This window comes from Balearica regulorum, chromosome 1 (genome assembly GCF_011004875.1).
Source record: "Balearica regulorum gibbericeps isolate bBalReg1 chromosome 1, bBalReg1.pri, whole genome shotgun sequence".
NCBI lineage: Eukaryota > Metazoa > Chordata > Aves > Gruiformes > Gruidae > Balearica > Balearica regulorum.
Window position 1 is genome coordinate 151367725 of NC_046184.1, and position 25990 is coordinate 151393714.

At 43.2% G+C, this 25990-nt stretch overlaps 1 protein-coding gene and 1 long non-coding RNA gene across 3 annotated transcripts in view; one reads left to right on the top strand and one right to left on the bottom strand.

Annotated features, from left to right (window-relative positions):
• The window catches only part of SH3RF3 (SH3 domain containing ring finger 3), a 362642-nt gene extending 338374 nt beyond the window's left edge, over positions 1-24268 (top strand). Inside the window, exon 10 of the transcript XR_012832907.1 lies at positions 24257-24268. The gene's annotated coding sequence lies outside the window, so the exon portion shown is untranslated. The remainder of the gene's footprint in view (positions 1-24256) is intronic.
• Positions 19666-24754, bottom strand: LOC142599386 (uncharacterized). 2 transcript variants are annotated; one of them, XR_012832936.1, is made up of 4 exons: positions 24417-24753; positions 23321-23444; positions 22468-22555; positions 19666-21230 (listed from the first exon to the last, which is right to left on the bottom strand). It is a non-coding gene; the product is annotated as an uncharacterized LOC142599386 (long non-coding RNA). The 2 variants fall into 2 exon arrangements; XR_012832935.1 differs by having other exon boundaries at positions 19666-22555; positions 24417-24754.
• Positions 24755-25990: the final 1236 nt, after the last annotated feature.

Here is a 25990-nt window from a genome sequence, read left to right on the forward strand (position 1 = left end):
GTTGGCCAATTCAGTGTTTGCAAAACATGTTGGCACCGTCACAAGAAGGGCACCTGGGAAGGGCTACCAGCAGCTTTGCCAGCTTTCTGTCAACACAGGAGGGCCACAGAAAAGGCTGCATTGCTTTTACTACACATCTTGCATGGACACGTTCACACAGCAAACATGGCAAGAAAGATGGATCATCCCTAGAAACAATTATCCACAGCTGAAGCGTTACAGCTGGTCAACAGAGCAACATCAAGGGGCCCTGCCACTGGAGCTTCAGCTTCACAAATATTTTAACTTAGGTCTGGGTCTGGCCCTTTACACCTACAGGCAGGGTGAGATGGGGAAAGCATTGCAGAAAGCTGTGGACTTTTTAAATTAAAAACCTCAAAGTCTTCTGCAGAGGGGCACTTTTTAAACAGAGCCAACCAAAATACAACCAGAAAAAAATCCAGGTCCTGTCAGTGCTTGTCGCACAGAGGTGAGGCCAACTTCAGCTGCCATCTGCCGCTTTTCCTCCTCGACTCTTTTCTCCATCTGGGACCGTCTGAGCAGACAGCACCCCGGGCCAGCACAGCTGGGCAGGGGGGAGGACGTGCAAGGAAGCGAGTTCAGTGCTCCAGACTTTGCTGCTGCAAGCTTTTCCACCTGCCCAAAGGTGCTCTGAGCCACCATCTGCTCCAGGCTGAACAAAAAGGGAATTACAACTGGAACAGCTACTGAAGGATACAGCTCAATGTGACTGTGGCACCTTGTGCCTATTTGGCTGCCTGGTTCTTTGTGACAGGTCCGTGGCACAAACCCAAACCTGACTCAGAGCTGCTCCAAGAAATACTAGGAGTTTGTTAGTCTGTGAAAAGGCAAGAGCAGCTGGACCCTGGGAGTTTTGTAAATGGGTAGCCGGCCTCTGAAACCAAGATGGGAACCACTCACCTTGCTGTCGAACAGGGCGAGGGGCGGGGGGGAGAAAACGATTGCCTTTATCCCTCCCCATGGGCACACAGCAAAATGAAAAGCCATCTAACCACCTGCAGAAGTTTTAGTAAAACAATGTATGGTGAAAGTTTAAAGGCTTGCAGCTTTCTACCAAGAAGACTGTCTTCTGGGGCTGTGGCTGCCCGACTCCAAGGAAAAGGCATGTGGTTGGTACTGACACTGATTGCCCTGCTGTTTACGGGAGAGAAGGGGTGGTTGCCATCCCACAAAGGGAAAGCTGAAATCTTAATGCTGTCAATAAGAAATTGGAGGAAGGAATTATTTTACCACACATGATGAGTTGTAAAATGAGAAGGAAGTTGCCACCTTCAGCTCTGAAGCTGAATCCCAGCTTTATTGCTAACACTAAGCAGAGCGGCATGCAGGTGTTTCTGGCCAAAGGCTGAGTCACTTCAGAAGTCACAGATTTGCTGGTACATGCCCATAGCAAACATCCACGATCTGATGGTGACTACCGGCCAATGTATCATACGGTAGATGAGGACCTACTTAATGCAGTTGTGTCATACTAAGATTGCTAGCTAATTAAAAATGGAAGCTTAACCCCAGATTTGCAGTGATAATGTCAGATGAGGATATTGTTGGCATTACATTGCTTTGCTCTCAGCATCCCATCCCTTCCAGATGGGAATTATTTGTACTTGGATATGTGCAAAGTCTTTAATTAGCATGCTAAGAAATTCATAGATTAAAAGATCTACGCAAGGCAAAAATAGGAACAATTATTATTTCTGTGGTGATCTTTTCCATTACTAACTGTTTAAAAATACGTGTAATATGCTAAATATGGGTACTTATTACTTCCTTTGTTTAACTCTTTATTATTTTAACTCTTTGCAATTTTTCTTTTACTTATTTTGCTTTAGGTCCTCAATATCCTCAACATGAGCTAGACCCTTCTGGGCTAAGTGATACACAGAAAAGTAGATGGTCACTGCCCCAGACCTTTGCAGTTTGATTGCAGTACAAGAGACAAGATAGATAGTGATCAAGAGTTGAGACAAGTCAGTACAATTTGCAATAGTGTCATTGGCCTGCTGTGCCTGCTGATGGGCATCTGCATGGCTAGGTGGCACAGCAGAGAAAGATTTTAAGGAGAGGTTGTAAGGAGGATCAGGAGGTCATTTTCATAATGCCTGTGGGGAATGGCTTTCCCAGTGAGAGGGGAAAACTCTCAGTGCTCCTCTTCAAGGTGCTTCACGAGCAGGGACACTCAGACACAGGCTACAGCCACCCTGGCTTGTTTATCACATTCGTTGCTGCTGCAGAGGGTCACCTTTGCAATGTGGAACAGGCACACATGCCTTTTGTGAAATGCTGTTGAGTTACCCTTTGCATAGAAAAAAATCATAGAAACTGAAAGGTGTTGTTTCCAGTGTTCCTCATCATTTTCAGTCAAAGGATCACAGAAGATCATTTGTACAGCAATGCCACAAAGATTTGCATTTACAACCACAAAAAAAGGGCCAAAGTCTGAAGGTTTGTCTTTTACTGCTACTGCTTTTTTTTGTTGTTCGCTCATATAGGTGAGTAGCTGCATGGACAATCGTTACAAATAATATTCTGCAGCCTTTTCCTTCTCGTGTTTCATGGAGCCGATCACAGACAGGGGAACGCTGATTTTACCTATCCTTGTGCCTGGAAGTGGGGTCAACTGTACTTCAAACACTGGTTTAGATGTTACCTAGATACGAGCCTGAGCAGCTGGCAGCCAGCCTGGGCTACTGCCGACAGTGACAGAGCAAGGAGATGGCGAAGAGCGGGGGAGATGATGCGTTCTGACTAGCTCTGCTTAATCGAACTACAGCCGATGGCTGGACACCTCCACAAGCAAGGGGCACGGCAACAGGCCAAGACAGAAGTCTTTGCCGAAGAGACGGGCTTTTCACACAGAAAGGTGTTTATGTGGTGGTCGTTCAAACCAATTCCTGCACACAGTGGTTTTCTGTTCCGTGTACTTGTGCAGCAAGGAACTACATCTCAGGTTGTTTACTGCTTTATATTAAAAAGAATAGGATTAAGGTTACAGAAGGTAGGAGGTACTGTTTCAAAACAAGTCGCTACCAGTGCAAAAAGGAAATGGAATGAAACGTGTTAGAGACTTCATGTGTTTTCTTAAAAGATCGATACATTTTTGGCCACGTTTTCTGTGTGAAGAAAATAGCAAGACATTATCACTTTTTTATTTTGCTAACTTTTACATTGTGTATGTCCTAAATTGAAAACACTAATTCCTTCTAAAGAACATTATATTCTTTCCATACTACATTCTGTGACTCAGATATAGAAAATCTGTTGCTAAGCCCTGCTGTCTGTGCTACCTGCCAGTATACTGGAAATGAGTAACCCTCAGAAGTAGAACAAATGTCCTTAAAGAGGAAAAAGGCCCCTCCTTTCCTAAGAATGGAAAGTTGATAACGATCAAACATTATTTAACAGACTTAGCTTATTCATAAGAAAAGAAAAAAGGACATACCAAGAGAGGTACAACTAATACTAAGGACATTGGCTTCTTGAAATTCAGGCTGACGTGCCAGACTGCTTTGGCACTAGACAAAATGCCCTGCTTGTGAAGCTGATGTAAGGTAAGGCACTCCCACAACATATCAAAGCTACGATACTAATGATATATTAATATTACTAACCAGACAAAATGGAAAATAATTCTCTCCCTTTTTAACACATTTGTAATTTTTAGAGATGCCAACAGTGACAAAGGCAAAAATCCACCACTTTCAGTGAAAGTGAAGACCTTTGATGAGAAGTAATAGTTTGCTTCCCCTTTGCTGGAGAACACAGCTGCCAGTTGTCTTCCTAAGGGTGTATCTTCCTTGTAGGCACATACAGCTATGATGCCATTATCAAAGGCACATACAGCTATGATGCCATTATCAAAGGCATTTTAATCTGTAACTTTTAATTGCTTTTAAATAACAAAGATGGGCTACAAAGATGATGAGGGGACTGGAGCATCTCTCATATGAGGAAAGGCTGAGAGAGCTGGGTCTGCTTAGTCTGGAGAAGAGAAGACTGAGAGGGGATCTGATCAACACTTATAAATATCTAAAGGATGGATGTCTAGAGGAAGGGGCCAGACTCTTCTCAATGATGCCCAGTGACAGGACAAGGGGCAATGAGCACAAACTGGAACACAGGAAGTTCCATCTGAACAGGAGGAACAACTTGTGTACTCTGAGGGTGACCGAGCACTGGTCAGGCTGCCCAGAGAGGTTGTGGAGTCTCCTTCTCTGGAGATATTCAGAATCCACCAGGATGCAATCCTGTGCAGCCTGCTCTGGGTGATCCTGCTTTAGCAGGGGGGTTGGACTAGATGACCTCCAGAGGTCCCTTCCAACCCCTACCATTCTATGAATCTGTAATCCTGTTTGTTTTAATGTAACACCATCCCTCCAAACAGCTTTTAGGGCAAGAGCCTGTTTTGTCTACGTGTCTCACCGTGTATAGTCAACTCTGTGCCTTAAGGTCTGTCTTCCACAGCTCTTGTCGGCTCAGCACCTTTTAGTTTTTCATCCTTGTCTGCATTCTCAGCACAGCCTAAATGAATGTAGTAAATGCTGCAGGAAAATAGGATGTGTAGCAGGTCAGTACTGGTAGACTAAGCACTAAGGATTTTTTTGGTGGGACAAGAATTACAACCAAACCCCACTTCCCCTACATTGTACAGATGGTTAATATCAAAGGACCTAGAATAACATGTTAAACATTTTGTTTGCTTGTATATAACACATATTGGTCATCTTCAGGCATGTTTCTTGAGCAACTTGGGCTGCAATGCCAATGCAAGAAAGAAGACACCCTTTGGAGGGAAAGGGAGCCTTTCAGCAGAGTGAATAAAGACGGACAAAGCAGGATTGAGAATTCAAATGCACAAATGATCAGCCTGCTCTGTGGTAGATAAAGAGGCTGGGGGGTGAGGAGCTTGGCAGGAGCCTGGGCTAGCCAGTACTGAAGATCAAAGCACAGTATTTCCCTTGATGCAGGTCAGTGTAAGGCCTTGCCATCTGGCCCTGAACTAGTGACAAAGAACAGTTGAGCTGTGTTTCAATATGGACTTAACTGGCATGCTGCTACTGGGCCTAAACCATAAAACTATATTTCTTGCTGGAATGGATGCTAATCCTCACTGGCTGAACAAAACAGGCTTTTTCTTCCTGAGGGAAACTCCCAGCACTTTTCCACACACTGAGTCTAATCCTTAAGATTGGCATACCTCCTGGAAGAGGAGTTGTCAGGTACATGACACGTTTGAGTAGTGCTTTGCCTCTTTAGGGAATGTGCTTGCAGAGAAAGGCAGGCCCAGTGAAACCACCTAGAAGAGGCTATTCTGTGGAAGAAAAGCTAACGATGTATTGCAGTGGCAAGGAACAGTGTTTCAGACATGTCATAGAAAAATGGTGCATCCTGCAAAAATAACTCTGAGTCCCTGAAATAACTCAGAACGCCAGGCTGTACTGCCGGTAATTCATGCACCCATCACATTTGTTAACACATGCACACACACACAGAGTCTTTCATCAATCATCATACTATAAGCATGGACAGGTTACACGTGGGTGACAGGAAATGATGCTGGGGTGGTGGTGGTGGTGGAATCAAATTAAAATGCAGAGATGCTTCAAAACATAAATCTCCTCTCACGTCTTCAGAGAAATACAAGATTTATTTCTGAATATAGAGGGGTGGATGTGTCTTGCTGAAGTACAGCTTTCTAAGAGCTCGATAAGCTGATCCAAAAATGGTTGCTTAGGCTTCCTGTACAGAGGTGGGTGTCTGAAACAAGACAGATGAAATGTCTTCTGGAGATGCCTACATGTGGCTGTTGTTCCCTGACCACAGAAGGAGTCCAGACACTGGGCTGGGAGGACGCAGCTAGTGTTCAGATGGCCACAGTTGGACAGGGGATCCCAAAAAGAACAATTAGTCATTGTGGCATGTGCAGTGCTCAGAGCGGGGCACCATGCCCCGGTTTCTCTTATTTTAGTCAAATAGTCCTATGACGGCAAGAAATTCATCAAGAGCTCTCCTGTCTCCAGGAGCGGGATTTGGTGGGAACCGGGTATTACTGCTCCAGAGAGACACTGGCATCCAACTAACCCCCCCGTGAGGTGGCAGCTCCCAGCTACCACCGAGTTTGAGAAACACACATTTTGACACACATGCTTGAGCGGCTGACCCAACTACAAACATCTCCTACTCTGGGGAGGTAAACGGAGAGCAGGCTTCTTGGGGCAGCACAGGGCAAACCTTTATCTGTGGAAAAATGGTTGGAGAAACACCAGGTGAAAAAGTCTCATATGGGAATGGTACTCTCCGTATCTCTGCTGTCAGCCTGGGCTTTTCTGCTCTCCCAGTGCTAGTCGATGTGGAATGAATCACTACAGCAGCCTGATGAAGCAGCAAGCTGTGAACACATTTCCCTGTGTTATCTAATGGTGATACACTGAGGATGTGGTTAATCAAGGAATCATCCTCACCCTGGCAGGCTGTCTCAAATGGAAATGGGTTTTGAGGTTTGCTGACTGCTAGGGTGAAGCTGCTGAGCTGATAGCCACAGAAGCATTTAAAAGTACATACTCCCCTGCAGGTCACCTGTTAGGCAGCAATAGCCACAAATATGTAAAAAATGTAAAAAATGCAAAAGATTAAAAAAATCCAACCTTTTTTTTTTTTTTTCCTTTATGAGGGTTTGGACGCTCTGTGCTGTTAACTCCTCTGAGACTATAACAAAGCCACGGATACTCATGTCAAAGAACTATGGATGGAGGATGAAAGTAATTTCCTGCCAAGGGTGGCAACAAACCCACATGCCATCTGAGTGTAAGCCGTTTTTGTAAGCATATGCAGCTCTGGCTTGCCTTCACTGTGAGCAGTACCCTTGTTTCTAACTCTGGAAGAGTATTTTCTCCCTGATCATCTTTGCAGGAAGGGGATTTTTGTGTGTGTTTGTTTTGCCTTTTCCAGTGCATTTGGAGCTCTAGATTACAAATGTATTTGTATGGGGAAAAAAAAAGGAACACAGTTTAAGGAAACATAACTAAACCTAATTATTGTAGATATGGTTGATAGCTCTGGCCAGAAAAATACCTTGGTTTCAATTGTTTATAACTTTGAACAGATGGTCTGAAATTTTCCATTTTCTGACTTCAGTTTGATTTAATCAGGGGCTTTGGGCAGAGGGGAAGGGTGTTTCTTTTCATGTCAGCTGTGGGAGATCAGGCACTACAGAATAACACCAAGGGACAAAGTGTTGTTTTTCACATTAAAAAATATGTAAAGGTTGCAATGTCACCATCCTTAGGAGGAAGGAATTGCAGTTTGGCATGAAATGTGCTTTTACCTATTTCAAGGTTACAAATGACTGAAAAACTATATGTTGCATATGCAGCTCAGCAAAGACATGCTAGCAACTTTTACCTTTATTTTCTAGAAACGTGGTCCAGCTTAGAGCTGTGTAGGCCCTTCTCTCTAACTGCAGTTCCTTCACTCTCTTGACCATCCTGGGTACAGGTAGAGGAACTGAGACTAGGACACCTTTCTCTTGTGTTTTCAGTCCCAGAAAGAATTTGAGAAAGAACCCTTCCTACCAGGCTTACCTTGGGTTACTGGCTTTGGTTTGGAGAAAGTGCCAAATAATGCCAAATGCTCCCAAATGCTGGGTCCGTAACATCTCAAGTAGGACATCCAAAATAATTAACACACACAACACGGACACTTCTGACACAGGTCTTAGATCCTGTGGAGATGATACCACCCTCATAGCTTGCATAAGCCATCTGATGGTTGTTGATATAAGTCACGTAGAAAGTCTTATAAGAAAATAATTTTCTCCTCTGAACAAGACTTTAGGGATGTTCAGCAAACAGAGCTTGATACCCTATAAGGAAAAAAACAAATTATTGCATAGCTGACAGTGTTACCCATGCAGGGGTTGTCTGCTATCTACTTGCACTGAAAGGAAGTCCTGCAGAAAAAAGTGTTATGTGAGAAACACACTTGCCATTCAACTCTGATTTTCCTCCTTCACCAAACTATCCTGGTCAGAGACAGGCAAGTTTGATCCCTGGCATGTTACCCTGCACAGCTAGACTAGTATATCTGCCACTCAGAAAGGAAAAAAAAAAAAAATCCAAGGGAACTCACTCAGATTTTGACCCAATATCCAAAATATTGGACTGGGAAGTTGTGATAAACTTTTCAAAGGGCCCAAGTACCATTGGCTTTGGTAGTTTTAGGTTATGGCCTTAGGGAGTGTCAACCGCATTTACAGCACTGCTCTGGTGTGAGCCCTTACCTGTTTCTGCCTTCTCTGCAGCAGGAGCTGCCATTCCAGTGGTGATGCTTGGGAGTGCTGGTTAAAAGAGAACCAGGCACTTTAAATAAAGATCCATCTAAAATCTGCCAGGGAGTTGTATTTGAAAATAAAGTTGTCAACATACATGTAGTTCAAATTACCCCCCTAATAAATGTTGCCCCACTGTATTCTGATGACATACAATACATTTTTGTTGACACAGTTGTGCCTCATTTTTTTAATACCCAATCAATGAGAAAGCTTTCTGGTTTATTAATGACCTTTAATTCCAGCAAGTTTGTTGTGTGAGTAAATGCACAAGAAGAAGAGGACAGGATCCACAAGAATACAGATCATTCACATGGCCAGGAGAGCCCGTGTCTCCCCCTGGGTAAGCTGGTATTTCATCCTACCTGAAATTTCATTCTCTGTGGCCATCAGCCCCAGTGACTAAGTGCCAGCCTGCTTGGCAGGGGGAAGCATGGAACCTTCTCAGGAATAGGGGCTTGGTCTGAAGCTCAGGAAAAATCAACACTTTCCCACTCTTTTCAACAGTGCCTGTGCAGAAATGAATACTGCCAGCCTCATTCCTCTCCCAGTACTGCAACTTAACTCCCCAAAGCAGTGATAGGCTGTTTGCTTCTCTTTTGTATAAGATTGCAAAGACTGAAAGCATGTTTAACATGTCTTTGCTTTTTGAAACTGCCCACGGTGCTTGTGGCAATGGACTGGAATGATTGCAGGGATGTGCAGAGGAACTTGCTCCCTGGTCAAAAGCCAGCCAGCTTGCGTCCTCTCCAGTTACTGGATTGCAAGTATCAGGGAAATGATGTAGTTCCTAAGAACTGCTGAGGTCAACAGTTGAAATCTGTTGTTTGTTAGGTTTTTAAATATTTCCCTCCAGGCCACAGACAAAAGTTGCCATGACAGATTGAAGCACATTTTGAGAGGAGAGCAGGCTAGGTACTAAAAGCCCAGCTCCGCAGGTGGAAGAGGCAGCAAGGGGGAAGAGCAGGAAGGGAAGGAAACAGCTGGACTCGGTGCAGGTGTTCCTGTCGGAGCACGATGGGCAGGAGCAAAGGTTGTATCACTGAGGCAGGAGTCATCCCGCATCAAAGCCAAAGAAAGAAGGTACAGTTTTCCAATTTCTTTCTATGCATAGCCAAAATCTCCCAGGAACTCCTTCAAGATTTCATCCCCAAACCTATGAAATACGATCACTGGTGATTTTGTGGGATTTCCAGCACTGACAGGGAAAATGACACCAAAAAGTTTTTTGGAAAGTCAGTGTTTTTAAACCAGGATTTAAACTCAAGGCAGAAAAGCAATTCAAATGCAAACACTGTCTCCTTGGCTAATCCTACTCTGAAATCTTTTCTTAGTATGAGATAAAAATGCATGTTAAATCCTCTCCTGTTTAGAGCAAAGCCATTTTAGAAGCTGTTATTGCATAGACTACATCCAAACAGCACTTAAAATATGGAAGAAGCTTTTTTATGTATCTGTTAGCTTAATTTAACATCAAAGTGAAAAGACACTGAAGGGTCAGAGAGCAGCCAGTGTTGTTTCTAGTCACAGGAGGAAGATTTTGCAGCTGCAGAACCTGAAGTTCTCTTTCCTCTTTCCTTGAGTGAGATTGTCTGTGAGCAAACCAGGGCCTGGAGAGTCACCATTAAAAGCAGATGACAGCTTGGTTCCTAGCCTCACTGCGAGTCACATCAAACCTCAATGCCTCAATTTTCTTGCCAATAGCACTTTAGAGTAGTGGAACAAAACCCATGTGGGTTCATCGATTATCAGTCAAGGAAAAAAATCTGTTATCAGTTAGTCCAAAATCCCATGAAACACAAGCTCTAGGAGTTCCCTGAAAGAGTTTCAATTTGAGTCAAAGTTACTCCTTCAAACAAGACTTCATACAGGGAGTCTTTTGGCTTAATGCTGTGTATGTTTGGAAAGAGGTGGGATTTTTTTTAACCGTAACAGCTTGCTATGAGACAGGAAAACAGGTTGAAGGAAGACTTGCTTTTAAATATGTCAGTGGCAATAAAAGCATTCACATTTATTCCAGTAAATTTAGCATCCAAAATGAAGCTTTAATGCTACCTCGTATTTTTTCATGCTGAAAATATGGCCTCTATTTTGAATGGGAAAAAAAAAAAAAAAGAGAAAACACTTTGAGAAAATAACTTTCAGTGTTGATGTGCTTTAACTGTTAACTGAGACCTACCGCCTCCTCTCCTCTCCTCTCCTCTCCTCTCCTCTCCTCTCCTCTCCTCTCCTCTCCTCTCCTCTCCTCTCCTCTCCTCTCCTCTCCTCTCCTCTCCTCTCCTCTTCTTTCCCCATATGTTTTTACCACTGTCATTAGAGTGGAACGCTACTGCCTTCTAACCACGCATGAAATGATGCCTCTAGGAGCTGTCATACCTGGTTTGCTCTCTTCCCTTATCATGTCCTCAGGGCAAGATGGGTATCTGCAATGTTTTAGTAGAGGGGTTTTTTTAGACATACATACTGCTCTCTGTTTATATTAGATTAGACAGATTGAAGAAGTATGCTTGATATTCACAGTGAATGACAACACATTTGTGTAATTCCAAGTGTCAACTTAGTTGTTTTCTCTATCTATTTCAACACTTGGTTTTCACATTTTTATGGCTTTAACCCCCTTGCCCCTAACACTTTTCCAAAGTCTTGTATGAACTACTTTTGTAATGACATATGAAAAAATTGCTTGCCATCTGCAGTGCATTCCTGTCCTAATCACAAGTCAGTGTTCCCCTTGCAATTGTAGTTGGGTTGTTTTGTTGAAAGTTACTTTTTAACATACGTTATTTCTCTGACCTGGCTTATGCTACCCGTGCGCGAACAGTTGCATCAGCACAACCTAGAGGGACAGGGTGCACAGCTGGTCTGGGGGATGAAGTGGGAAATTCTTCAGCTGCTTTCATTGCCAAAGCAAACACATTGTGTACCTACACCATCAGCACATGGTGACCAGGCTTTTTTTTAAAAAAAAAAAAAAAAAGAAAAGAAAAAAGGAACAAACAAAACCCCCGTGATACAGGAGATGCGTCATACACAGTAGAGCATGTGGTAGAGAGTAACTGCCCTGAGCCTGGGCCTGTGGTGAGGTTTCCGCACGATGTGTCAGAAACACATTTGCTGCTCTGGGGTGTGTGGCAAAGAGAGTGGTTCTGGCACCTAGTTATCTGGTGTGAGGTGACATGAAAAGGGGATGTTCCCTATGTTCTGTTGTTCCCTACAACCAGTTGTAGGCTCAGAGTCCATGCCTCTAATTCCCAGATCCAAGAGGAGGCAGAGGTAAAAATCTCACGTTCTTGGTGAACAGCGTGATGTCCACTTCCTTGTCCCATGAGCTCTTTCTAAATTCTCACACATCTATTGTCAGAAAAAACATCCTGGGAACACTGGTGCAGCGGTGGGCATTGTGGGACTGCCTCAGCCAGACCAGGACAGCTGGTCCGTGTACTCCAGTGCAGCTATTCCAGCGTGGACTGCTTGTTACACCAACTTTATTCAGATGAGCTGTGCTGATATAAGCACTCTAACAAGAACGCGGTTTCACCCATGTTTGGAGGCTGCCCTGCTTTGACTTCAACTTGTCTAATTGCACTGCTGCAAAAACTGTGTACAGGCGAGCCCTAAGATCCTCAAATCCCAGTGACTTGGTTTTGACTCAGAGCCGTGCTGAGAAAAGGCAAGACTCTTCTTGTTCAGTCAGCAGATGAAAGTTGTCATACTAGAAATACCATTATGGCAAGATTAGCAGTCTGTGGAACTTGTAATAATTAGTTACCGTACCAGTACATAAATAAAAAGACAAATTGCTGGCAAAAAGCTTTTATGTATTTGTTGTAAATAAAAGTGAAGACGATGGGTGTTTTCGAAACAAGGAGGAGGTATGACAGTTTTTGTTTGACCTATGACACATCCCTTGGGATGAACATTTTTTTCCTCAAGAGGATTATGATAAAATTCCCATGGTGGGTCACTCTGGCTGGTTTATTAGAATTTCACCAAACATCTGCAGGATATCAAACTTCAGTGTATACAGATTAAATCAGTTCTGGAAAAAGTATCAGCGCTCTCCTGCTAAGTATTAAAAAGGAGGTGTTCTTTATGAGCTTGGCAAAAGAGCACGAAGTATTGAATAAATTCTTGTAATTTAGGGAAGGGAAGGGTGTTATTTTTGTCTAGAAAATAACAAAAAAAAATTATTGAAGAACAACAACTGCTGTTGGTAAGCGGCACAAGGACAGTCCTAGCTCCTGCTCAGGGTGGGTGTTCAGCAGCCGGTGGACAGGGAGGGTATTTTGTCACTCACGCCACAGCTTTACTGGGTGCTGTGAGTGTGAGCTACCCACGCTGTGCCCGTGGCTTGCGGCCGTCCCTGGAGCACGGCCCCGTGCACCAGCGCTGGCCTGCAGAGCATCTGCTCTTCTCTCCCGCTCACAAACTGCATTTTAGCTTCCAGCCAAAGGACACCAGAGAGGCTGCATGGTCTCCTTCATTGTTCCTGCATGAATATTTCCTAAATCAGTATCTCAAAAAGTATTTCAGCCTCAACTGGCTGATTCAGCAGACGTCCTGAGAGGTGTATACACAGTGCAGGGGCAGGCAGTGGAATCAAAACACAGCTGGTAAGCAACGTACGCTCACCCTCACGGCAAAAGTATGCCACATAACAACACTTCTAGCAGGACAAAGACAATCTGATGGCAAACAGGAACTTCAGTATCACGACCACACACATACCACTCTTACACCTAACTACACTGCCCGTGGAAAGTCTCAGGTGAGACGGGCCCTTTATTGTAACCTATGCCTGAGCCTGACGCGTTGCGTGTGCGTGCGGCAGGTCTGCTTTGCGTGAATAATCCTCTATAGCCTGAAGACTGCAATCAGTGAGATGGGTTTTCTGCAGACTTGCATACGAGTTTCCAAATGACACACCCCAGAAGGACTATTTGTCGTGTCTCCACAAAATTTACAGATGTTTTCTACATGGCCATAGCCTTCAAAGGTAGAGTCTCTGCATTCCCAAAGGCACACAGGGCTGTACACAACCACAAGCACACATCATATGTTCATTTCTTCCGGCTATTTCAAAAGTAAACAGGGTCCAGAATTACTTTCAATGAAACTGTATGTTTGAAGAGTTTGAGTGCCATGTGGTAAATGTGGCTGGTATGAATACTATGTCGTAAAGATGCTGTAATTTTTATCAGTTTGTCATTATCCAGCCTGGCTGCAAGGTGTTAAATCAGAGGCAAGTTATTGGAGGGGAAAAAAAATGGGAAAGGCAATGATGGCAAGGCAAGGTGGAGTTCAGCTACCACCACAAGTCCATTGTGAAACAGCAGGGATGCTGTGAGGTGGGGAATGCCCAGGGGAAGGAATGCCCGGCCGGTGAGAACCCAGATCTGGAGCTGGGACAAAAGAAGATACTGAAACCTGAAAGGTGCTGGCCTGCCAAAGAAGCCAGGTGGTGGTGGGGGGTGGGGGTAGGGGGGTGTGTGTGTGTGTAAGGGGAATTGTCAACACCACCTGGTGTTGACTCTGTGAGAGAAACACCTATAATAAAGGTGATTCTCTGAACTCAAGAATGAGAGCAACCGAACCAAAAGTATCTTGCCAAAGCTTCATAGGAGATCCTAGAGTTAATGGGGAAATGTATACATGGGCTTCGCTCCATTCATCCCCTCTTCTGCACTCCACGTCCCTTCGGATGAATAAACAACACTTTATTTCAATGAATCCATGTTTGGATCACTGAGGCTGGCAATCATCTCCCCTCCTTCCTCACACATTTGGGTCGGGTCTTGGCTGGGGATTGGGGATGCCAACAGGGGATGGTGTCCCCTTGGCAGCTGGGGGAGGGAGGGCAGAGTTTCAGGGAGGAGGCAGCCCCCCATCCCCAACGCCTGCCCCAAGAGCACCCGAGCCATCTCCTGGTGGTACTCGCCACTCTCCACTGACTGATGGAGGAACCTGGACAACAGGCTCAGGCCAGACAGCTAAAGCTAAACAAAATGGCACCTCCTCTCAGCATCAGCCAGAGTCCCTGAAGACAGAGGCTGATGGGTGCCCAGAAGAGCTGGGCCTGTTGGATTAACAGCTCTGGCAAGGATCTGGGGAAGAGAGGCAAGGAAGTGCCCCAAATGCATAGATCTACCCTCAAAGAGAAGCACCTGTGAAGAGCAGTGGTGTCCCCGCACAGCTTCTTCTAGAGCCTTGGCTGGTTTTAGGAGAAGTAAGTGACCGTTTGGAAATACACATTAAACCGTAAGTCAGTAAATATGGGTGGGGGTTTTTTTCCTACCCTGTATAAGTTTGGTGTTCCCTGCAGTGAAGTGGTTAAATTCATGCTCATCATCATTGTTTAAATGACTATGCCACCATAATCAAATATGTAAAATGATTCATGCTAACTTAGATTGGTGAATTGAGAAAGCACCATAGTTTCCAAGCACAGATTATACAGTCAGATGCATTTAAAATAAAAATATATTGCAATGTGAGGGAGGGGGAGGGCACAGTAGAATGATAAAAACAAGTAATATAAATAAATGCAAGATTTATGATTCTTAAAAGATTGTCAAGATTCTTCCTTGACAAAATCAATGTCATCAAATTGCTCACTGGCAATGCTTCTTCTCCTTGGGCACAGCTCAGCTGCACCCAGAACAGGACCTGGGTATGTGTGTACTGCAGCATGAATGAACAGAGAAGGTGGTTTGAACTTCTCCTCCATAGAGATCCACATTCCTGAGAACCGGTTGTATTGTGAGGACCCACCGATTTTCCAGTCTGACCGCTCCAGGCCCTATCTCTCACATACTCCGTTCACGCCTTGTATGCCACGGGTGACTCAGGGCAGGTGGCAGAGACAATACTGTCAACCTCAACTGCTAACATCAGAAATCACGTCCCACCAAAAATAATCGGAAAGTACAAAGACCTTATGAACTCAGATGGCCTGCAGGGTTTTAAACTCCTTATGCATCACATACGATGGCAAAAACAACCGCTAACTGAATGGCTGAAGTGAGGCCACAGTGACATTTAAGAACGGCCAAACACATTAACAATTGCATGTGGAGACCAGCGATTTCACTGTGTGCTCCACCCAAGAAACTGGAACAGCACTATTTGCAGTCATGATTATTCTTAGCTAGGTTGCCATGGAACAAAGCCTGGTTAATCCTAATGGACTGATTCAGGAACAATCTCTCTTTCTAATCTTATTGCCTAATTCTTTATCACTCCCATTCGATTAGCATTTTTCCAAGATGTAAGAGCAGCAAGATTTTCAAGGAGTTGTCATTTCACTATGTTGACTGGTAGCAGTATGGTCTTCTTACTAAGAATAATAAAGGATGTTTTTGTTTCTCTTTGAAGCAGGCAGAATGAAGAATTTTTCCTTCCAGAAGCAGATTAAATCTCAATTGAATTTTCCTTGAATTCATATGATTCAGTACACATGATTTCATACGTTCCTTTGAGTCTTGGAAATTACAAACATTCAGTCAGTGATACCTTTTCATTTTTCAGCCAAATGCATGTTTCGGAGAATGTGCATATAAGACGACAGACGGGCTGCTAAAAGAAGTCACTGGTTTTTGTTTTCCTGCTGCCAGCTTCACAGCCACCTTGCTTCTATCACCAAGCTCTAGTCTGACCTCTTCTATTTACTGATAGCAATACAAAACATTATTTTCAAATACCCCACAACCCTCCTGGAAACTAGGCAGGAATTGGTGTTTGCGCTAGCACCCCCAAGTGAATGCAGGCAGCCCGGCAGTACAGCCGGAGCCTGCGATAAATGGTCCCGAGCTGCAAAGAAATTCATGGGGTAAAACCTCGTGCTATGTCCAGTCACTCAGTTCCTCCAGGCTGTGTCATACAAGTGTATTGCGAGACTCTCAAGATAGCTACGTCATATATCATGACGTAGCTTTTAAGAGCGAGGTGTGTGCACTTAGATGCGTATGTGTGCATAAGTACCGTGGGGAGAGCTGTATTCTTTGTGGGGTTTTTGATAATTTATATTGCAGAAATTAAATGCCGGTCAGGTGGTGGGAGGGAGATGGGGAAAAGAATGCCACTCATGTCTGCAATTTGCCTCATACAGAAACACATACACAAAGACCTCCTTGAATAAATCCCTGGAAAAAATCATGCAAGCTTCCTGTGCACAGAGCTAAGCTTGCAGTGATTAAAGCCACCGCAATATTTCCTTTAAAAGAAAGAGCACCCTAAGGTCACTGCAGACACCACCACTGTCTTGTCTGCTAGAGCTTATGGGGAACAACATAATGTCATTTTAAAGTACCTCCTCACTGGAATAAATTTCAGACAGATATTAAAAACAGCCCTGACAATAGAAGTATTCAAAGCAAAAGAGTGTTTTGATGAAACAGATGGTAACCGTAATTAACTTTGGCATTTTTCTCCCATAAACCACATAGTTTTAACTCAATTAGCTGGCTTTTTTCTTTTTTTTTTTTTTAATTAAACAAACCCACTTGCATCTCATCAGCAACCAGTTTATATCCAAACAATAAGATAGCCAGTTGTAAGAAATCTGGCCAGGATACAGCCCAGGCCAAGAGCCACCGAAGGCTCCGGCAGCTCCAGCACGGGCAGCCCCAGCAGCAGCCCGGCCGGGGAGGTGCGGGTCTGCAGCACCCAGCTGCCCTCGCGCCCCGGGAGCGCTCCCCTTATGCTGGGATGTATCTGTTTGTTTATATTAAGAGTAAAGAATGCATCCTGCAGCTGCCGCAAAACAATGTAAGCTATGCTGTGCAAGCCAGCGGCGGTGGTTTAATTTTCCGTGGTGTTTGTCAGCAAAACTGGAATCTTCACTTCGGCTATTTGGACATAAACGTGCTGACATAAACCAGAGTAGATAAATTATTCCAGTTCTGTTGTAAATGCGTAAGTATTCGAATCCTTCCTCGATGCTTCAAAAACACAACGGAGGCTATGCCAGCGGTCCCGCCTAAGATCATTTATTACACTTATTTTGTCAGTTTATCTTGCAAAAGGAGATCATTACTCAAAAGTAGCATTTGCTTCCAAGTGACGTGACCTTCCTTGGTACTTTATTATAGTTTTTAATATAATTAAAACATCCCTACAGCTTTATTTGGGTTTCTTTACTGGGAAGTTAAATTTCAAAGTATTTCCCATTGACAGGTTCGAAAGATCAAATTATGAAAGCCTTCTGACTTCTTTCTCCTGGTGTTCGATGCAAGGCCTTAGTGTGGATGTGTACCAGAGAAGTCTGAAAGCGAGAGAATTAAGGATTTCTGCTTGTTTTTTACTGTAAATGAAGCAGGAAGGTTTCAGATTCCCATAGCTGGGGCAGTACATTTGTGTTTCCCCCTACTTTTGACAGCATTATAACCACGTCAAGGCCAAGTTGGTTATTTGGCTTATCCAGTTTCATCGCTGCCTGGAGTAATGAGTGCAGCGAGAAAAAATGCTGGAGCCAGCCCAGACCAGAGCAAGTCAACATAAAATAATGAAGGACATAAGTTTCAGGGCTTGTTTCTATTTTATATCTGTAAACAGCTTTTGCTTCAGTAAGTCAAGTAGGGCACGGACTCACTCAGGCAAAATTCCTGAGGATGTCAAGGGGAAATTTGACTGCAGATGAGCAGGCTGCATCCGAAGGCAGTGTCTCGGAGCACAGTCACTGTCTTGCTGCCCATCAATAGCCAAGAAAGCGCTGTCAATGCTGGAAGCAGAAACATCCTAAACCAGGGTAAGTCAGGCCAGCAGTACCGCCACCTGGCAGGCAGGTTTCCTACAGCGCTGCCAGCCACGCCTGGATTCGTATTTTCAGATTTCCTGCTCGGAGGCTGCCCTCTCTCAGCTCAGACTTGGGGAAGCCTAACCTGGGTCTAAATCTGGCTTTTCACATGCATCTTCTCCATCTCACTGGTTCCCTCTGGTGCATTTCTGCATGACCGTGGGTCACTCACCACCACCCCCCCCCCGTGTGAGCTTTGGGCGAGAAGCTGCGCCCGGGCCTTTTTCAAAAGCAGCAGGGTCCAGCTGCAAACGTTGTACAAGCAGGACTTGTGGGGAATGCTGCTGGCCCTGCTTCACCCCCTCAGCTTCTGGCGATCAACAGGTCAGATTTTAAACCCCCTCATCAGCCAGAGGCTGCATCTCTGTTGTGTGCACCAGCCGCTGCGACTGTAGTTAAATCCTCTTTGCAGTTACAGAGTTTATCCCCAGCACGGGTCCCCTGCGCAGCAGGCTGGCATGAGGTGGCTTTTCAATACCACCATGGGAAAGGCAGGCTTCCTCTGTAATTCCCTTAGCAGTTTTTCTTATCGACGTAAGAGAGGTAGTGACTTAGGGAACAAAAAGAGTGATTTTTTTTTTTTTTAGATTACATAAATATTTTAAACATCCTTGTAAATAATGCACATGCCATGGGAATGGGATAACCGCACAGCAGGGAGGGGGGGTCAAAGAAAATAGACAAGTGCTTTAAAACAGAGAACTCTGGATACAGTGGTGAGGAAATCAGTCCTAGTAGGACTAAAACTAATTCGCCATAGTAAGGAGAAAAGTCCAGAGCCATTTCTGAACATATGGTTAATGTATTTTTATTCCATATGTCTATTTACCATGTTAAAAAACCATGCCTTGAAGCCGATCTACTAATAAATTGCTCTGTAGCTCCCTCTAATGGATAACTTCACCAGAAACGGGTTGAGGGGCGCAGCGAGCAATAAAGCAATAAAACTGCCCTCCGTGTCACATAAAATCAAGATCTTTGCGGCGGAATAGTTGTCATGTGCACAAAACCACAACAGTTATCATTCCCCATCCATCTGTCGTTTTATTTGTATCTCAGTAGATATTACAGCTCTTCTTAAAAGAGCTTAAAGCGATAGCGAACCAAGTCAAGAGGCGCAAGGCCGCACAGCCCCGGTGGGGTGGAAGACGTGCAGAAGGCAGGCAGGGTGCACCCCGCACCCCGCGGGAGGCTGCACCGCCCGGGCAGGGGCAGCACCCAGGCACACGACCCCCGCGTGGGGCACACCGCGCACGAGGACAAGGCGGCAAAGCAGCAAGGCGCGGAGCGTAGCCATAGAGCCGTCGTCACCTGGCTCCCAGGCCGTCTAGAGAGCCTAACCGTGCTTTATAATCCTTTCGTTAGCTCTAGCGCGGTTTGCGGTCTAGGAGGTGGCTGGCACCTCCCTGCACCAAGTCACGCAGACGGTGTTTCTGTGAGCCGGCTGACGAACTCAACTCCCAGCCAAATTTCTTTGCAGCTACAGCAGAGGTACTGCCTACCCAAGAAACGTGTTGCTGAACCCAGAGCAGATTAAAAGAATCTTATAATAAGGGGACTAAAAAAATGAATGACATAATATAATAATGCACAAACAGCAACGTCAGAGTGTAGGATCATTTTAAATATGATTGCATCCACACTGAATTAAACAATTCATTATAAAAATCTGTATAGTACAATTCAAAGAGGAGCCAGAATTCCTCCTGTATAGATTTAAAATGCACACCAAAGCTTGCAACATGAGAGCGTGGATTTTCACGCTAATCTTTTCTAACGCTTTGCACTCCTACAGTTGCAGCCAACACCATGGAGATTAGCACAATCAAAATGAGATAAAGTCTGTTCAATTTCCAGTTCTGAAAATTGTTTTAGCTCTGAGATCCTCAGGAAGTCAGACATGAGAGAAAGCTGTAACAAAACAATCTCCTACATCTGAACAAGTGATACTAGTAAAAGCCGCATTTTATTTGCACACACATCACAGTTTCTGTCCAATGCATTTTTATCTCGCACACCAGGAACATTTAGTTTGTTCAAGGGTTTATTTGTGTCAACTCCAACCTGCAGTTAGCCACAACAACTTTTTTTTTTTTTAGGAGAAGTTAATATTCCATATTGTCAATTATTTCTAATGATGACTTTGAAACCAAGATGCTGGTTTAGAAGCAGAGGAAGAGTAATAATGGACAGTAGGCTGGGTACAGAGCAGAACAGCATCTGAAAACAAGAGGAAAACAGTATTTCAAAGTTCTAATGTAGGGTTTAATCCCCACAGAAATAATGCAGCGAAATACTTGAACTTTAAGGAAGAGTGTTTAACATTCTAATACACATTCATTAACCTCATCGAGATGTGGAAAGCGTTTCATGTATCAGGGAGGCCTGTAGCTCAGGTGATACAAGTCTCAGACTGCTCAGTGGCAGAGTCTTGGCAGGAACATGACGTGACATGCGGTGAAGGACTCATTTGGACAAGAATATTTTGGTCCACGTGGGCTACACATGGGGAGGTGCATGCTCTTTTGCTGAGAAATATGTAATTACCACCTGCCACTCAGCCCTACCTGACCTTTTCCACCCCTTTGGGACAGTAACACCCTGTTTGCACCACAATGGGATGCTTCATTTAACCATACACCCAGGCACTTCAAAATTATTCTGGTTTTTAAAAAAATAAATTTACAGTAAAGATTTTTTTTACAGACTAGCTTCTGGTTTAGAAATCACACAGGTGAACAGTTCAACAAAAAGAAGTTAGGGAACAGTGCTTGGATGGAGTTGGGCAGCTGAGAGCAGTAACCCCTTAAGCCAAAGCCACAGCAGAGAGGTCATTACATTATCTCTTTAATGCACATATGGTCTTTGTGTAAAACCTTCTGTCGCATCAGTGAGGCTGCAGCACCAATATGTGCGTTACTGACATGCTGAGACACCATTTCAACTGCAGAGCTGATTTCCTCCAAACTCTTCGTTTGGTCATTATCGGTTTCATTGTTCTCCACAACAAAATAGCACAGGATGTCACCGGGCCAACTCAGGTCTGTAGCAACTGCACTGCTGAGCCTTTATAATGTTAAATATTTGGAAACTCTGCAAGACGGAAAACTGAAGGAGCTTTAAGATTTCTTCTATGTACCTCCCTCTGCATTTCTTCAATTTACCAAAAGAATCTGCCTTCAGAGTCAGCACAGGTATTAATGTTTATAGAATGCCAGTGACAAGTGAAGTTATCCATCTTCAACATGTTTTTATCATTTTTATCTGAACTATAAAGATTAAGTATTTGCACGGACCAGGGAAGTTCTGAACCATCCTTCTAAACTTGCTTTTTCTCCAGTGACTGGGGGCCTCCCGCAAACTCCATGAAGGATGATACACAACAGCCTTGCAAGGACAATCAGCCAAGCACATCCCACAGCACCCTGAGACACCACCCATAGGGTCCCATGGACTTATATGAGTCGAGTTCACTGAAGTAACTCCTGACTCAACCCTCTCCTGGTAGTTCTTCCACTCCTTTGACCCTTTCACTAATCAGAGAGTCCTGGGAGACTAAGACAAAGGTGGCACTGGGTACCTCAGTCTTCTGCGTGTCTGCTGCCACTAATCCACCTGCCCCACTCAGTAAGTCACACATTTTCCTTGTTCAGACTTTTTCTAATGTGGCAGTAGCAGCCCTCCTTATTGCCCTTGATGTCCCTTTCAATGTTCCCAAATCCCTTCTTTGTAGCCTGCACCTCCTTCCATCTCCCTTGCACTGCCTTTTTGCACTGGAGTTGTCATGGGTGCCATGTTTATCTCCTGATAAATCTTCTTCGGTTAGTCCATTCCTGGTTGTCCTTAATGACTTGCTGGTTTTCCTCAGCTCCTTAACCCTTCAGAGTCGTCTCTCATGTGATCCCACCTACCAGTTCCCTAAATAATTCAAAGTCTGGTCTCTTGAAATGTATGGTCTGTACTCTGTCTGCTACTTCCCCCCATCAGGACACTGAACCCCACTATTTCATGGTCACTACAGCAAAGTCTACCATCGATTATCAAATCTCCAGCCGGTTCTTCCTTGTCTGTGACCAGCAGACCGAGCTGTGCATCACCCCAACGGCCCATCCTGTACCTGTATCAAGAAGCTGCCCCTGACATTCACCACAAACCTCCCAGATTAATTGGATCCTGCCATGCTCCCTTTCCATCAGATGCCAGGGGGATCAAGTCCCTCGCAAGAACAAGCATCTGTGATACAGACTTCCTCAAAGTTGTTTAAAGAAAGCTTCATCTGCTTTTTCACTCTGGTTGGGAGCTCTGCAACCAATTCTTACTGTCAGCTTACCTGACATTGCTGATTCTGACCCACATGCTCTCAAACCAGGCTGTTGTCTATCCTATAGAAGTACCATGCATCCAAGCTGTTCCTTCACCTGTAGGGCAACAGGGGGAAAAAAAAAAAGAAAATAGACCTAATATTTTAATTGTACAGCTCAGAAGAAACAGCTGGTCAAGTATGTCAGACAATAAAAATAAATGAAAATTACTTTGATTTGGCTTCCACTAAATGAACTAAAATGTAATACTTCTTTTAGAGGCTCTTTCTCAGAATAGGGGATTGTGAAGTAGACACATTCTTATTTTAAAATATTACTATTGAATCCTAAATGGTTTTCAGGTTTTGATAAGCAACATTTTTTCCACAATTAATTTGCCCATTAATGCAAGAAAAACCAGTACCATTAACATTATATAAATGTTCACGTTCTAGCAGTTACATTCCGTAATTCCTTTGATCTAGAGCTTAAGCAACATACTGATACAGTAGACATATTTAGATACTCTTAGGTATGCTGAACAAGGATAAAATATTTCTTACTGAAAGTAATAATTCTTGCAAGAATCTCTTCCCAAATATCAAACAAAATGAAGTTGTAATCTGTGACAGAAATGGCCTTTGCTGAAAAACACCTCTGAGTTCTCTACAGAAGACTACTTTAAATTTGATTGAATGCTTGTGAAAATGCACTTTAAAAACATGACTTGACATTCCGCACAATTATTAACCTTTTTTTGCAATAAAAAGATGAAGGTAAATTTGTATTGCACATATGGCCACAGCTAATTTAGCCGTAAGACAACATCATTGTATAACAACATCCCCTGGTGCTTCTTTACTCTCACTTTCTGTTTTGTACTTTCCATCAAGCGCTCTGCACGACAAGGACTCAAACCAGCATCCATCCTTCCAAGCATACATGGAAAAGATTCCTCGCCAAGGATCGGGATTGTATAAAAGGAACTGCCATTTTCTCTGTCGTCCTGACTAAAAGTTCATATAGAAGCACTTTCTCAATCGTATGTATAATCTATTACAGTAACGTTCTTTAAAAATTCAGAGAATCTTAAAGTTGATTATTGCGCTATACCCAAGTATGTATCAAGGAAATGATTTCACTATGCTGACTTTCATTAATATGTATTATTTCTCATTTCAAGAATGAATGTTTTCTAATACTTGGGAAGCAGAGAAAACTAATCTTCCCGGACTTCTGTGCTGTTGTGAGTTAAATTACCTCGACTGGCTTTTAGTTAACTTCACTCGTTCTACACTGAACTGCAGCCGCAGGACATACAAAGAAATAAGCCACAGACTACATTCAGGTTATTTATATATACATCAAAGGCACTTTACTCCTTCTCAAGTCCCTAAAGTTTTACAAAATAATATTGAAAATTTAAATATTTTATATATAAATTTTCGGTCTTAATTATACGTAGGGTGTTTATATTTGTGATCATTAGAAATAACTGATCAACTTCCATGTGGCAACCCTGGCTGGGTAATGCTATTAGTTAAAAAGCAAATTTTTTACTTGTCCAAGAAATCCCTTAGAAATTGTTTTTATTGTTGTTGGGGTTTTTTTTGTTTTGTTTATTTTTTAATTCATGTTAAACTGAGTCATGTAAACATACAGGAAAGAAAATGCAAAGTATTACATGTACTACAAAAGGTTCAAATACATTCCATATTTTAAAAGTATATAATCATGCTTTGGAAGCCTATTACAAAGCATATACAGAAAGGTTAGAATTCAGGTGGAACCTTATACCTTCATCCATTTGCTTCTCAGTTTCATATTCACCTTCCTATTGTGTTTGCATTCTCAAAGCTTTAAACTGGTTTATCTAGCTCCGATACTTTCTTGAGCAACTTTTCTCATTCCCCATGGAAAGTAAGCAACAAAAATCTTCTTCTATGCTTATACTTCAGAAATGAAATTTGACCAAAACTTACTTAAATGAAAGCTTCTTCAGAACAGGCCGTAACAGCAGTATGGTAGGAAAGAGTTCACCTTCCCCTCTTCTCCTTTTAAAAAATACATAAATACGAGCATAGCAATGGTGTGGTGACCTCAGTGCACTCATGTTAGTAAGACGAGTGAGCTGTTCTATATCACTAAACAGTCATGATGGAAAAAACCCTCCGAAGTACAAAACTATGAATCCATAGGCAAACCTTCAACAATTGCATTTTCTACATGATTTTCTACTTCTAAAATGTTGTGAGATTAAGCAAGCGTTATACTAACATACAACGAGAAGGAAAGGAATGTTAAGTATATTCAACCCGTTATATCCAATCCCAAGATTATTCTTAAGCATGATAAAAAAATCATCTAAGGATACTTACAAAAATCCATAAAACCCCCAAGTTTAATTTGACTCATCTCTATTACTCAAATGAGATCTCTTTCCAGCCCCTCTCTAACTGGAGCTCTACACTCTAACACACTGGTTCCAAACGGGCTTCTCATCTTTGATCTACCAAGGTAATTACGTCATAGCTGTATGCATCACCTGTGAACTACTGCACTCCTGTGAAGACTATATTTGGAATTTGTCTACCACAGTTCTCAGCATAGGCTGTAAACAGCCTTTTGGAGAAAAGAAGAGGAAAAAAAAAAGTTGTTAAAGTAGACTTGTCTTCTTTACATCTAAGGTATGTAATTACATTGTTCTCAGGTAGGAGCAGCCCAAATGGTTCAGCAAGGGAAGGAACTGCAGTTATCTGCAACACCTGTACCATAAGTAAACTTTGTGTTTGCCCCAGTTACTATCTCCCAACATCATCATGTTGTTTCCCAACCAAACCACCTCCAAAGGAAAGATGAAGTTAGAACTACAGAGTACTGAGCCCAAAGGGTCCCCGTGCTGAAGAACAGGAATGAGTAAGACAGCACACAACACTCAGGGCTTTGATAAAATGCCCCTGTGACTTAATACAGAGAAGTTTCTGGAAACTACAGACCTCTGTATTTGCTTCACACTCTAACATATGAAACGGAATTAGTGGTAACTTCAACTGAAGTTATTTGACAGAGTATCCAAGGACTAAATCAGAGCGTCAGGCATATTTCAAGCAAATTCTTACACTGGTAAATATGGAAGTGCTTCACTTGCATTTATTTCTTATGTCAAAAAAGAATGATCACTGTAATCAAGAGTACTCATCCTTCGCCCCAACATCTATACAAGGTTATCTGAAAAGGAAACAATAAACCCCCAGTCTGATCTATTGGTGTCCTACAGTTCCTTAGAGTAATTAGTTAAATCAGTTCAGATTCCAGCAGATCCTCCTACACATCTTAAGCATCTCAAACTAGCACTGTGTAAGGGAATGGTGAAAGAATACTTAGTCTTAACAAAAAAAAATACACACCACAAGTGTCCTTCAACTTCCACAAGGCTCTTATAAAATTCTGTACTAAGAGAAACTGGGAAGTGCCCGTCACATCTGTATAAAGAGTCTGAACGCCCTAATATATCAAGGGGACTTGCAAAGTTCATCTCCAAGAGTTGTAAAC